At 53.6% G+C, this 14123-nt stretch overlaps 1 protein-coding gene across 1 annotated transcript in view; it reads right to left on the bottom strand.

Annotated features, from left to right (window-relative positions):
- The window catches only part of LOC122563328 (leukocyte surface antigen CD53-like), an 88749-nt gene extending 75169 nt beyond the window's left edge, over window positions 1-13580 (bottom strand). The window contains exon 1 of the mRNA XM_087973758.1: window positions 13370-13580. The gene's annotated coding sequence lies outside the window, so the exon portion shown is untranslated. The remainder of the gene's footprint in view (window positions 1-13369) is intronic.
- Between the last annotated feature and the right edge of the window lie 543 nt (window positions 13581-14123).

Raw genomic sequence — 14123 nt, 5'->3', positions numbered from 1 at the left:
CACAGCCGCAGAACACAGCCCCGGAACACAGCCACGGAACACAGCCCCGGAACACAGCCCCGGAACACAGCCCCAGAACACAGCCCCGGAACACAGCCGCGGAACACAGCCGCGGAACACAGCCCCGGAACACAGCCGCGGAACAAACCCCAGGAACACAGCCCCGGAACACAGCCCCGGAACACAGCCCCGGAACACAGCTGCGGAACACAGCCGCGGAACACAGCCGCGGAACACTGCCGCAGAACACAGCCTCGGAACACATCCCCGGAACACAGCCGCAGAACACAGCCGCAGAACACAGCCGCAGAACACAGCCCCGGAACACAGCCCCGGAACACAGCCGCAGAACACAGCCCCGTAACACAGCCGCAGAATACAGCCACAGAACACAGCCGCAGAACACAGCCCCGGAACACAGCCGCAGAACACAGCCCCGGAACACAGCCGCAGAACACAGCCCCGGAACACAGCCACGGAACACAGCCCCGGAACACAGCCCCGGAACACAGCCCCAGAACACAGCCCCGGAACACAGCCGCGGAACACAGCCGCAGAACACAGCCCCGGAACACAGCCGCGGAACACAGCCCCGGAACACAGCCGCGGAACACAGCCGCGGAACACAGCCGCAGAACACAGCCCCTGAACACAGCCGCGGAACACAGCCCCGGAACACAGCCGCGGAACACAGCCGCGGAACACAGCCGCGGAACACAGCCTCGGAACACATCCCCGAAACACAGCCGCAGAACACAGCCCCGTAACACAGCCGCAGAATACAGCCGCAGAACACAGCCGCAGAACACAGCCCCGGATCACAGCCGCGGAACACAGACCCGGAACACAGCCCCGGAACACAGCCCCGGAACACAGCCCTGGAACACAGCCGCGGAACACAGCCGCGGAACACAGCCGCGGAACACAGCCCCGGAACACAGCCCCGGAACACAGCCCCGGAACACAGCCCCGAAACACAGCCGCGGAACACAGCCCCGGAACACAGCCCCGGAACACAGCCCCGGAACACAGCCGCGGAACACAGCCGCGGAACACAGCCCCGGAACACAGCCGCGGAACAAACCCCAGGAACACAGCCCCGGAACACAGCCGCGGAACACAGCCCCGGAACACAGCTGCGGAACACAGCCGCGGAACACAGCCGCGGAACACTGCCGCAGAACACAGCCTCGGAACACATCCCCGGAACACAGCCGCAGAACACAGCCGCAGAACAGCCGCAGAACACAGCCCCGGAACACAGCCCCGGAACACAGCCGCAGAACACAGCCCCGTAACACAGCCGCAGAATACAGCCACAGAACACAGCCGCAGAACACAGCCCCGGAACACAGCCGCAGAACACAGCCCCGGAACACAGCCGCAGAACACAGCCCCGGAACACAGCCACGGAACACAGCCCCGGAACACAGCCCCGGAACACAGCCCCGGAACACAGCCCCGGAACACAGCCCCAGAACACAGCCCCGGAACACAGCCGCGGAACACAGCCGCAGAACACAGCCCCGGAACACAGCCGCGGAACACAGCCCCGGAACACAGCCGCGGAACACAGCCGCGGATCACAGCCGCAGAACACAGCCCCTGAACACAGCCGCGGAACACAGACCCGGAACACAGCCGCGGAACACAGCCGCGGAACACAGCCGCGGAACACAGCCTCGGAACACATCCCCGAAACACAGCCGCAGAACACAGCCCCGTAACACAGCCGCAGAATACAGCCGCAGAACACAGCCGCAGAACACAGCCCCGGATCACAGCCGCGGAACACAGGCCCGGAACACAGCCCCGGAACACAGCCCCGGAACACAGCCCCGGAACACAGCCCCGGAACACAGCCGCGGAACACAGCCCCGGAACACAGCCCCGGAACACAGCCCCGGAACACAGCCCCGGAACACAGCCCCGGAACACAGCCGCGGAACACAGCCCCGGAACACAGCCGCGGAACACAGCCCCGGAACACAGCCCCGGAACACAGCTCCGGAACACAGCCGCGGAACACAGCCCCGGAACACAGCCCCGGAACACAGCCCCGGAACACAGCCCCGGAACACAGCTGCGGAACACAGCCCCGGAACACAGCCGTGGAACACAGCCCCGGAACACAGCCACGGAACACAGCCGCGGAACACAGCCCCGGAACACAGCCCCGGAACACAGCCGCGGAACACAGCCCTGGAACACAGCCCCGGAACACAGCCCCGGAACACAGCCGCGGAACACAGCCGTGGAACACAGCCCCGGAACACAGCCCCGGAACACAGCCCCGGAACACAGCCGCGGAACACAGCCGTGGAACACAGCCCCGGAACACAGCCGCGGAACACAGCCGCGGAACACAGCCGCGGAACACAGCCGCGGAACACAGCCCCGGAACACAGCCCCGGAACACAGCCGCGGAACACAGCCCCGGAACACAGCCGCGGAACACAGCCCCGGAACACAGCCGCGGAACACAGCCCCGGAACACAGCCGCGGAACACAGCCGCGGAACACAGCCCCGGAACACAGCCGCGGAACACAGCCCCGGAACACAGCCCCGGAACACAGCCCCGGAACACAGCCCCGGAACACAGCCCCGGAACACAGCTGCGGAACACAGCCCCGGAACACAGCCGCGGAACACTGCCGCGGAACACAGCCCCGGAACACAGCCCCGGAACACAGCCCCGGAACACAGCCGCGGAACACAGCCGCGGAACACAGCCGCGGAACACAGCCCCGGAACACAGCCCCGGAACACAGCCCCGGAACACAGCCGCGGAACACAGCCCCGGAACACAGCCGCGGAACACAGCCCCGGAACACAGCCGCGGAACACAGCCCCGGAACACAGCCCCGGAACACAGCCCCGGAACACAGCCCCGGAACACAGCCCCGGAACACAGCCCCGGAACACAGCCGCGGAACACAGCCCCGGAACACAGCCCCGGAACACAGCCGCGGAACACAGCCCCGGAACACAGCCCCGGAACACAGCCGCGGAACACAGCCCCGGAACACAGCCCCGGAACACAGCCCCGGAACACAGCCCCGGAACACAGCCCCGGAACACAGCTGCGGAACACAGCCCCGGAACACAGCCGTGGAACACAGCCCCGGAACACAGCCACGGAACACAGCCGCGGAACACAGCCCCGGAACACAGCCCCGGAACACAGCCCCGGAACACAGCCCCGGAACACAGCCCCGGAACACAGCTGCGGAACACAGCCGCGGAACACAGCCGCGGAACACAGCCGCAGAACACAGCCCCGGAACACAGCCCTGGAACACAGGCCCGGAACACAGCCCTGGAACACAGCCCCGGAACACAGCCCTGGAACACAGCCCCGGAACACAGCCCCGGAACACAGCCGCGGAACACAGCCCCGGAACACAGCCCCGGAACACAGCCCCGGAACACAGCCCCGGAACACAGCCCCGGAACACAGCCGCGGAACACAGCCCCGGAACACAGCCGCGGAACACAGCCCCGGAACACAGCCCCGGAACACAGCTCCGGAACACAGCCGCGGAACACAGCGCCGGAACACAGCCCCGGAACACAGCCCCGGAACACAGCCCCGGAACACAGCTGCGGAACACAGCCCCGGAACACAGCCGTGGAACACAGCTCCGGAACACAGCCACGGAACACAGCCGCGGAACACAGCCCCGGAACACAGCCCCGGAACACAGCCCTGGAACACAGCCGTGGAACACAGCCCCGGAACACTGCCGCGGAACACAGCCGTGGAACACAGCCCCGGAACACAGCCCCGGAACACAGCCGCGGAACACAGCCGTGGAACACAGCCCCGGAACACAGCCGCGGAACACAGCCGCGGAACACAGCCGCGGAACACAGCCCCGGAACACAGCCCCGGAACACAGCCGCGGAACACAGCCCCGGAACACAGCCGCGGAACACAGCCCCGGAACACAGCCCCGGAACACAGCCCCGGAACACAGCCCCGGAACACAGCCCCGGAACACAGCCGCGGAACAAACCCCAGGAACACAGCCCCGGAACACAGCCCCGGAACACAGCCCCGGAACACAGCTGCGGAACACAGCCCCGGAACACAGCCGCGGAACACTGCCGCGGAACACAGCCCCGGAACACAGCCCCGGAACACAGCCCCGGAACACAGCCGCGGAACACAGCTGCGGAACACAGCCGCGGAACACAGCCCCGGAACACAGCCCCGGAACACAGCCCCGGAACACAGCCGCGGAACACAGCCCCGGAACACAGCCGCGGAACACAGCCGCGGAACACAGCCGCGGAACACAGCCGCGGAACACAGCCCCGGAACACAGCCCCGGAACACAGCCCCGGAACACAGCCGCGGAACACAGCCCCGGAACACAGCCCCGGAACACAGCCGCGGAACACAGCCCCGGAACACAGCCGCGGAACACAGCCCCAGGACACAGCCCCGGAACACAGCCCCGGAACACAGCCCCGGAACACAGCCCCGGAACACAGCCGCGGAACACAGCCCCGGAACACAGCCGTGGAACACAGCCCCGGAACACAGCCACGGAACACAGCCGCGGAACACAGCCCCGGAACACAGCCCCGGAACACAGCCCCGGAACACAGCCCCGGAACACAGCCCCGGAACACAGCTGCGGAACACAGCTGCGGAACACAGCCGCGGAACACAGCCGCAGAACACAGCCCCGGAACACAGCCCCGGAACACAGCCGCAGAACACAGCCCCGTAACACAGCCGCAGAATACAGCCACAGAACACAGCTGCAGAACACAGCCCCGGAACACAGCCGCAGAACACAGCCCCGGAACACAGCCGCAGAACACAGCCCCGGAACACAGCCGCGGAACACAGCCCCGGAACACAGCCCCGGAACACAGCCCCGGAACACAGCCCCAGAACTCAGCCGCGGAACACAGCCGCAGAACACAGCCGCAGAACACAGCCGCGGAACACAGCCCCGGAACACAGCCCCGGAACACAGCCCCGGAACACAGCCGCGGAACACAGCCCCGGAACACAGCCCCGGAACACAGCCCCGGAACACAGCCCCAGAACTCAGCCGCGGAACACAGCCGCAGAACACAGCCGCGGAACACAGCCCCGGAACACAGCCCCGGAACACAGCCGCGGAACACAGCCGCGGAACACAGTTCAAAAAAGGCAGCTCACCACGAAAAGCTAGCAAAACAAGTTCAGTGTGTGAGATGGAAGGCAAATTGAATGCTGGCTTTTTTTTTCAAAGAGAATAGAGTATAAAAATAGAAAGGAATTACTAAATCTACACAGGGCACTAGTTGGAATACTGTAAATAGTGTTAGTCCCTGTCCTTTTGGAGCTGCTAAATTTCCTTCCAATGGTGAAATGCAGCAACGATGGTCACCATATCATTTTGAATGTCAGCCCCTGTCCTTACAATGCGATAAAGTGGATCAATGAATCCGTGTCTGCGTGGGTTTCCTCCGGGTGCTCCGGTTTCCTCCCACAGTCCAAAGATGAGCAGGTCAGGTGAATTGGCCATGCTAAATTGCCCGTAGTGTTAGGGGCAGGGGTAAATGTAGGGGAATGGGTCTGGGTGGGTTGCTCTTCGGAGGGTCGGTGTGAACTAGTTGGGCCGAAGGGCCTGTTTTCACACCGTAGGGAATCTAATCAAATCATAATCGCTATTCGTGCTGGCAAGATTTTGTCAACCTGGAGATGGGTTTTATTACAGCGACTTGTAATCTTTTCACTGCACTCATGTGAGTACATGTGTCAATAAAACTAATTCTAATTCTAACAGAGAGGAAGAAAAGCACAGGGATTAGTTTGGGAGTGATTTTGGATGACAAGAGAAAATCTAGCAGTGGATTAGGTTTTGGAAGAGGACGGAGGATGGGAGATAGTGGAGCAATAGAATTAGTTTAATATTGATAGAGAGGGTTATAGAGAGGGCCCAGCCTTCGGGGTAGTGTCGGATTGATGCAGGGTTATGGGAAAAGAATAGAATGGTGAAAAGGGCTCTGACAGTACTGCTATCCTCAATCAGACTGGCAACAAACAGGCACACATTGTAAATGTAAATTGGAGGGGCCGGTGTTGGACTGGGCTGTACAAAGTCAAAAATCACACAACCCCAGGTTATAGTCCAACAGGTTTAATTGGAATTAGAATTAGTTTTATTGACACATGTACTCACATGAGTGCAGTGAAAAGATTACAAGTCGCTGTAATAAGACTCATCTCCAGGTTGACAAAATCTTGCCAGCACGAATAGCGATTATGATTTGATTAGATTCCCTACGGTGTGGAAACAGGCCTTTCGGCCCAACAAGTTCACACTGACCCTCTGAAGAGTAACCCACCCAGACCCATTCCCCTACATTTACCCCTGCCCCTAACACTACAGGCAATTTAGCATGGCCAATTCACCTAACCTGATGAAGGGGCAGCGCTCCGAAAGCTAGTGCTTCCAAATAAACCTGTCGGACTGTAAGCTGGTGTGTGACGTTTAACTTTGTAAATGTGGTCATTCATGTAGAAAGGTTATATGTAAATGCATGACGAGTCACCTGGCTACAGTTAGAGGTCTGTGCTAAACAGGAAGGAGCTTGAAAAGGTTGCAAACAGCAAACTGAAAACAAAGGAACAGCGACCAGGCCTTACACTGTATCTGCTAATCACAACCCAGAGCTGCTCATCTCTGATGTGATTTAAAGGGGCTGGTTATACCTCCTGGTTGTGCTAGAAGATGCAGGCTCCTTTGACCTAGATGGTATGAAGCTTACTGAGTGCTGCTGGAGCTGCCCCCATCCAGGCAAGTATGCAGAATCCACCACACTCCTGACTTGTGCCTTGTAGATGATGGATAGGATTTGGGGAGTTGAGTTAATCAATGCAATATTTCTAACCTTTGACCTGCTCTTGTAGCCATGGTATTACTGCGGTGAATCCAGTTGAGTTTCTGATCAGTGGTGACCACCAAGATGTTGATTGTAATCGTAACATCATTAAATGTCAAGGAGTATTGATTAGATTCTCTCATCTTGGAGATGGTCATTGTCTGGCAGCTATGTGGCATGAATGTTGCTTACCAGGTGTCAGCTGAAGCCTGGATATTGTCCACATCTTGCTGCATTTGAACATGGACTGCTTTAGCATCTGAGGAGTCATGAATGGTGCTGAAAACTGTGAATCCTCAGCGAACCTCTGACTTTAATGATGGAGGAAAGGTCATAGATGAAGCAGCTGAAGATGGTTGGGCCTAGGATACTACCCTGAGGGACTCCTGCAGAGATGGTCCTGGAGCTGAGATGACTGACCCTCCAGCAACCACATCCATAGAATATAGAGTCACGCAGCACGGAAACAGACCCTTCAGCCCAACCAGTCCATGCCGAACAACTCACACCAGGCCCAGAGGCTTGAATGTAATAATGTTTCAAGTGTTGATCCATGAACCTTTTAAAGACTGTGACATTCCCTGCCTCTATCCCTCCCACCACCCTCTGACTAAGAACAAAATGTCTTCCCATCCCCTGTAAACCTCCTTCCCATTCACCTTCAAACTATGGCCCTCATTATTAACCCTTCAACTAAGGGGAACAGCTACTTCCTAGCCACTCTGTCCAGGCACGTGATAATCTCATGCACCATTCTCACCATCCACAACTTCTTAGATACTGAAGCAATCCATGTTCAAATGCAACAAGATCTGGACAATGTCCAGGCTTGGGCTGACAAGTGGCAAGTAACATTCATGCCACACAAATGCCAGGCAATGACTATCTCCAATAAGAGCAACTTTAACTAACATTACCACCACTGAATCCCCAACTATCTTCATCTTTGGGTTTACCATTGACAAGACATTGAATTAGCCTTGCCACATAAATACAGTGGCTACAAGAGAAGGTAAGAGGCTGGGAATACTGAGTACAGCACCTCCTGACTCCCCAAAGCCTATCCATCATCTACAAAGCACAAGTCAAAAGTGTGATGGAATACACCCTGCTTGCCTGGGTGGGTGCACCAGAATCAAAACTCAAGAAGCTCAACACCATCCAGTACAAAGCAGCCCGCTGGATTGACACCACATCCACAAGCAACCACTCCCTCCACCACCAATGCTCAGTAGCAGCAGTGTGTACTATCTACAGAAAGCACTGCAGAAGCTCACCAAAGATCCTCAGGCAGCACCTTCCAAACCCACAACCACTTCCATCCTGAAGGGCAACGGCAGCAGATACATGGGGGCACCAGCCCCTGCAAGACCATGCCAAGCCACTCATGGCCTGACGTGGGAATATATCGCTGTTCCTGCAGTGTCACTGGGTCAAAATTCTGGAGCTGCCTCCACAAGGACATGTGGGTCAACCTACAGCAGGTGAACTGCAGTGGTTCAAGAAGGCATTTCACCCTCACCACCTCCAGGGACGGACATAATGTGCTGGCCCAGCCAAAGAAGCCTGTGCCCCATTGTGAATGAAATAAAACCTCAATCAGGCCCACTCCGTCCTGCTAAAATATAATTTGCTTTGTTCCTTTTCCTTTCTCCATCCATCTCCATGAATCCCCAGTTAGATTTGAGAGAATAGACATACTTCAGCCACCACTTTAGGTTAGGTTAGCATATCTGGGCAACATGGACGAGTTGGACCGAAGGGTCTGTTTCCATGCTGTACATCTCTGTGACTCCATAATCCTGAACTGTCTTCCTATCTGCCAGTATGACCTCAGCCAGTGGACAGTTTGCCTCCTGACACCATTGATTCCAGATTTACTAGGGCCACACTCAGTTGAATGCAGGCTTGACATTAAGGGTTGTCCCTCTCCCCTCCCCTCTGGCATTCAGCTGTTTTGTCCATGTTTGACACAAGGCTGTAATGAGGTCAGGAGCTGAGTGACCCTGGGGGGGAACCCAAACTGGGCGTCACTGAGCAGGTTATTGCTGAGCAGGTGCTGCTTGCTAGCCCTGTTACTGACACCTTCCATCACTTTACTGATGACCGAGAGGAGACTAATGGGGCGGTAACTGGCCGGGTTGGATTTGTCCTGCTTTTTATAGACAACACATACCTGAGCAACTTTCCACGTTGTATGGTGGCTTTCAAGGTTGAACCTGGACTGGAACAGCTTGGCTAGGGGAGCAGCCTTATCCGAGACCACGTTAGATATTGTGTTCCAGAGATGATTCCGGGAGCTGGAACACCGCACCTTCTAACTGTTCCCCCCTTACTTTCGAAGACCCCAAACATTCCTTTTGAACGTAACATGATTTATTTGAATTCTTTCAATTTAGCTCACCGCATCCTCTGCTCAAAATGTGATCTTCTCTACACGAGGGAGACGAAATACAATTTCAGACCATGAGCCCTACCCTCCATTTTGAGTCTGCCCTTGCACGTCTTGCCTTCATGAATATACTTCGATTAACGCCCACTGAGGATCATTACCATCACTCACTTTGCCTCGTGTTCTGTGACATCTGCAATGTCTACTTTCCCCCACTCTCTGACATTTCCCCAGACCTTCCCTCCTAACCCAGTTGCTCATTACAGATTTTTTCAAATTGAAACCTACCACTCCCCCACTTCTCTTCAATTTTGAAGCCAAATCCCAGTGTGAACTCTGTTCCCCTCTACAGTTTCTCCAGCACTTTTTTTGTATCAACTCTAGAGATAATTGAACTAATGACATAATACGTAACCAACATCAGCTAAGGCAGCCTGAACTCAAATCATAGTTCCACAGATCAGGGATCAGAACAGAAAGGGGCCTAGTCCAATTTGGTACCAATAAGAGTCACCTCAATGTGCACAAGACCATAAGACATGGGAGCGGAAGTAAGGCCATTCGGCCCATCGAGTCCACTCCGCCATTCAATCATGGCTGATGGGCATTTCAACTCCACTTACCCGCATTCTCCCCGTAGCCCTTAATTCCTTGTGACATCAAGAATGTTGATGTATGTTGAGTCAAGAGAGTGGTGCTGGAAAAGCGCAGCAGGTCAGACAGCACCCGAGGAGCAGGAGAATCAACATTTTGGTCAAAGGCCCTTCACCAGGAATGGCTTTTGCCTGAAACGTTGATTTTCCTGCTCCTCGGGTGCTGCCTGACCTGCTGTGCTTTTCCAACACCACACTCTTGACTCTCACCTCCAGCATCTGCCGTCCTCACTTTTGCCCAATGTAAGTTGAGTGTCAGTTGAAGTTTGGCAGTTAATACAATCCAACAAACCACATAAACCAACCTCGTTACAAACACATCGCTCAAGTTCAAGTCAAACGCTTCCTGTTTTTTATCTTTGAAAAGTATTCTTTTCATTCTTTTCAAAATAACTGAGATCAACAATACTAAAAATGACGTGACACTGGTACTTCAGTCACAGGGAGTGCTCAATGGCAAAACTTAGCATCTGAGGAGAGAGAAACCGAGTTAATGTTCCAGTGCGACTGTGTCAAAACTCAGTTTCTCTGGCTGTGATGGTGCTGCCAGACCTGCCGAGTTTTTCCAGTAATCTCTGTCTTTATTTCAGATTTCCAGCATCAGCAGTATTTTGTTTTTATATTAGTGATAAATTAGAGAAAAATCAGACTATCTACACGGTGCAAACCAGATTTAGTTTCCCACTCAGAGAGGTGTCACTGGAATATTCTGAGGCTATCTACATGTCAGAAAGAGGGCACTCAGTGATTGGGATTGGTGCCAGCTCTTGGAGGGAGCGGTTTACTTTGCTGAAATCCCCCTAGTATTTCTCCGCAGCCTGGGCCACCTTCCTCATCCGAGTTTTTATTTCACAGAAGGGGTTTGTTGCATGTCTAATAACTGCCTTGTGTCGAAAAAAACCTGAACAAAGACAGCAATTTCCCTTAAAATTTCCAGATGATATAAAGAGTGCGATTACCCTGGCAACAAGTCATTCTTCATGCACTGGCTCCTGAGACGTTAAGTATGAGCAGAGAGGAGAAGCAGCTTCCCAAAGCCAGCGATAACATCCTATACAGGAGCTCCCTCAATCCTTCACAGGGGTTAGACATATCCAAATTCCCACAGGTCCCTCCGGACAACTCCAGGAAGAGGATGAGCAGATGCGAGGTAACAGTGTGAGGTCATAGGGTCATAGAGACGTACAGCATGGAAACAGACCCTTCGGTCCAACCCGTCCATGCCGACCAGATATCCCAACCCAATCTAGGCCCACCTGCCAGCACCCGGCCCATATCCCTCCAAACCCTTCCTACCCATGTACCCATCCAAATGCCTCTTAAATGTTGCAATTGTACCAGCCTCCACCACATCCTCTGGCAGCTCATTCCATACATGTACCACCCTCTGGGTGTTGGGAGGCCACTCTGAGGCAAGGCCACTGTTAAAATCATTTGAGATAAACCTGATCTCTCAGAGGGAACAGAGGAGACTTCCCAGAGAGAAAGACCATTAAGTGAAAGTAATAGGTGGAAGTGAAGGTACTGGTTACACTGGAGCATGATTTTAATCGGAGCAGATAGGCCATTGGCTACTTTTACCGTCCTTCCTTTCTGGGATGTCTACGTGATCTATGTCTGCCTAAGACATGGCATCAGCTGTATGACACTTTGACCTTTTACTTGTAAATCCTGTGACCTATGTATCCTGTCCCACTAGCTACCTGATGAAGAAGCAGCGCTCCAAAAGCTTGTATTTTCAAATAAACCTGTTGGACTATAACCTGGTGGTGTGTGAGATTTCTAACTTTGTCTACCCCAGTCCAACACCGGCGCTACCACATGATAAGGGCCATTGACGAGAGAATAGAGTTTAAAAGACATTGAAGGAAATTTGATAGAGGCTTTCAAAAATATGAAAAGTTCTGCTGGAGGCAGTCAGCAAAACAGCTGAGGCCGAGTAAACCGATTTTAGATATTTGCAAAACGGGACAGTGAGGAGATGGAGAGACATTTGTTCGTGCAATAGGTCAGGAGGATCTGGAATGTACTGCCTGAAAGGTCAGTGGGAACTGTAATGGTTTTCTTATGGAGAGACCCATACATTACATTACCAAGTGTGCCCTCTGCAGTGGATTTATCACCTTCAGATGGACTTTGCGGATTTGCCGTTGCTAAATAAATAACTAACTTTCAGAAAGGAGTAGATCAATACCCCTTGGGTAAAATGTATAGGGCTATGGGTAAAAGCAGAGGAGTAGGATCACCTTCAATGACAGGCTACCAGTGACCAACTGCTGGGGAGAGACCCTCACCTTGCCGAATCGAAACCTAATGTGAGCAGGGTCATTGAGATCAGTGTTTGTAACACCAATCTGGAGTCCATCCACAAACACATCGACCTGGACCCAATATACCGGCCACTACAGCGGACAGCTGAAACTGACAACCGGAAGCGGCAGGGACAGGCCACTATAAATGCCGGAGGAAACACCACAGAAGCGCTTCGCAGGAGGCTCCCAAGCACTGAGGATGTCACCGAGACAGGGGACGAAACGTTTGCAACAAAAACTTCCAGCTCGGCGAACAGAACCACAGCAACGAGCACCCGAGCTACAAATCTTCTCACAAACTTTGGACTTGCATTTATACTGTTTTGTTCACACACTCACTACAGTTCAAAGTGTAGCCTCTGGTCATGATGTAGGAAGTGACTTTATGCCTAGCCAGCTCCTGAAAACAGTAAAGAGACGATGACCTGTGCCTACGCTGTCATTTGAGGAATAAACCTTGGCCAGATGAAAATGGGGGAACATGTTGGCACGTCTTCCACACAGTGCAGAGGAATTTATTTATATGAGCAGCTCAGATGGCAGGTAGGCTCCAGGTATAACACCTCCCCGCCAAATACAGCACGGTCCTGCTATGGACTTTGGTATCAAAAATCTCACATGTCCCTGGAGTGAGCCCAGACCCTGTGACTCTCAACAAGAGCATTACCCCGGACCAAGTCTGAGCTTGTTCCTGTACAAACAGCAGATCAGTTGACAATCTCTCGCGGTTTTGAGCAAATGCTAAAACATAGAAAAGACTCTGCTGTTTGGCCCATCAAGCCATTCAATATGATAACGCTAATCATCCAACTCAGTCCCCTGTACCTGCTTTCTCCCCATACCCTTTGATCGTTTAACCCCATGAACTATATCTAACTCCCCCTTAATTATCCAAAGCTTTGATCTCAACTACTTTCTGAGCTAGTGAACTGCATATGCTCATCACTCTCTGGGTAAAGAAATGTCTCTCCCTCTCAGGCCTACCCTGTATCCCCTGGTCATCGGGAACATTCTTCCTAATTTTTACCCTGCCTAGTCCGGTTAGAACTTCATAACTGTACCGTCTCAGCGGAGTCCTGGACTCTCCCTGGGATCAGGAGCAATGTAACATGACCGGTACCTTGTGTCCTTGGAACTGTCCCGCTAACTTCACTGTCTCGAAGCCTGGATCGTTCGCTGATCGTTCAGTTGTTGGACCCTGAAGCAAGGTTTTACTAACTGTTTCTCGCTTTCAGTCTTTTGACAGTTAGTTTCCTTTCCTGTAAAAGCCTGAGTTGGAGTGGGTGGAAGGTTATGATCACCAATGCCACGTGTCACAGCGGAGTGAAGGGCTGGTGTGTGAATATATTTATAGCTCAAGGAAATGGAAGTGAAGCAGCAGTTACACTTCCCTTATTACTGTGACTGTTCTAATGCAACGTTCGGTAAATCTTGTCCAGTTTCATGTGCATTGGTAAACTGGTTTCACTTAAGCAGGTTAAATTCAGCAACACATACAGGAAGACATTTTCTGCCAAGAGGTTCGGAATAAAACGAGAACTGCTGGAAATCTAAACTAGACACAGAGCATGCTGGAGAAACTCAGCAGCATCCTGTGGAGAGGAAACAGAGTCAGGTATGACACTTCTTCAGAACTGTACTGAGAGAGGGGGACTAGACTCAACCGTTGCAGAGATTCTGAATGTTTGCTTCACTGAAGATGGAACAATTAGTGAACGACCCTATGTTAGCTGAGCAATCCATGAATATCTCAATTAAATGATGGATGGCTATGTCGATTCAATTGGTTTATTGTTAAAGTCTTTTTCAAGGAATACGATAAACCTTTGAACACTGTCATGATCTCGCAGTGCTATTTCAAATAGACTTTACCT

This window comes from Chiloscyllium plagiosum, unplaced genomic scaffold (assembly GCF_037043375.1).
Source record: "Chiloscyllium plagiosum isolate Xiang-an unplaced genomic scaffold, Cpla_swu_hap1 HiC_scaffold_26, whole genome shotgun sequence".
In the NCBI taxonomy this organism is placed as follows: Eukaryota; Metazoa; Chordata; class Chondrichthyes; order Orectolobiformes; family Hemiscylliidae; genus Chiloscyllium; species Chiloscyllium plagiosum.
Note: the sequence above shows the minus strand (reverse complement) of the source record. Positions and strands in the feature narration are given on the sequence as shown.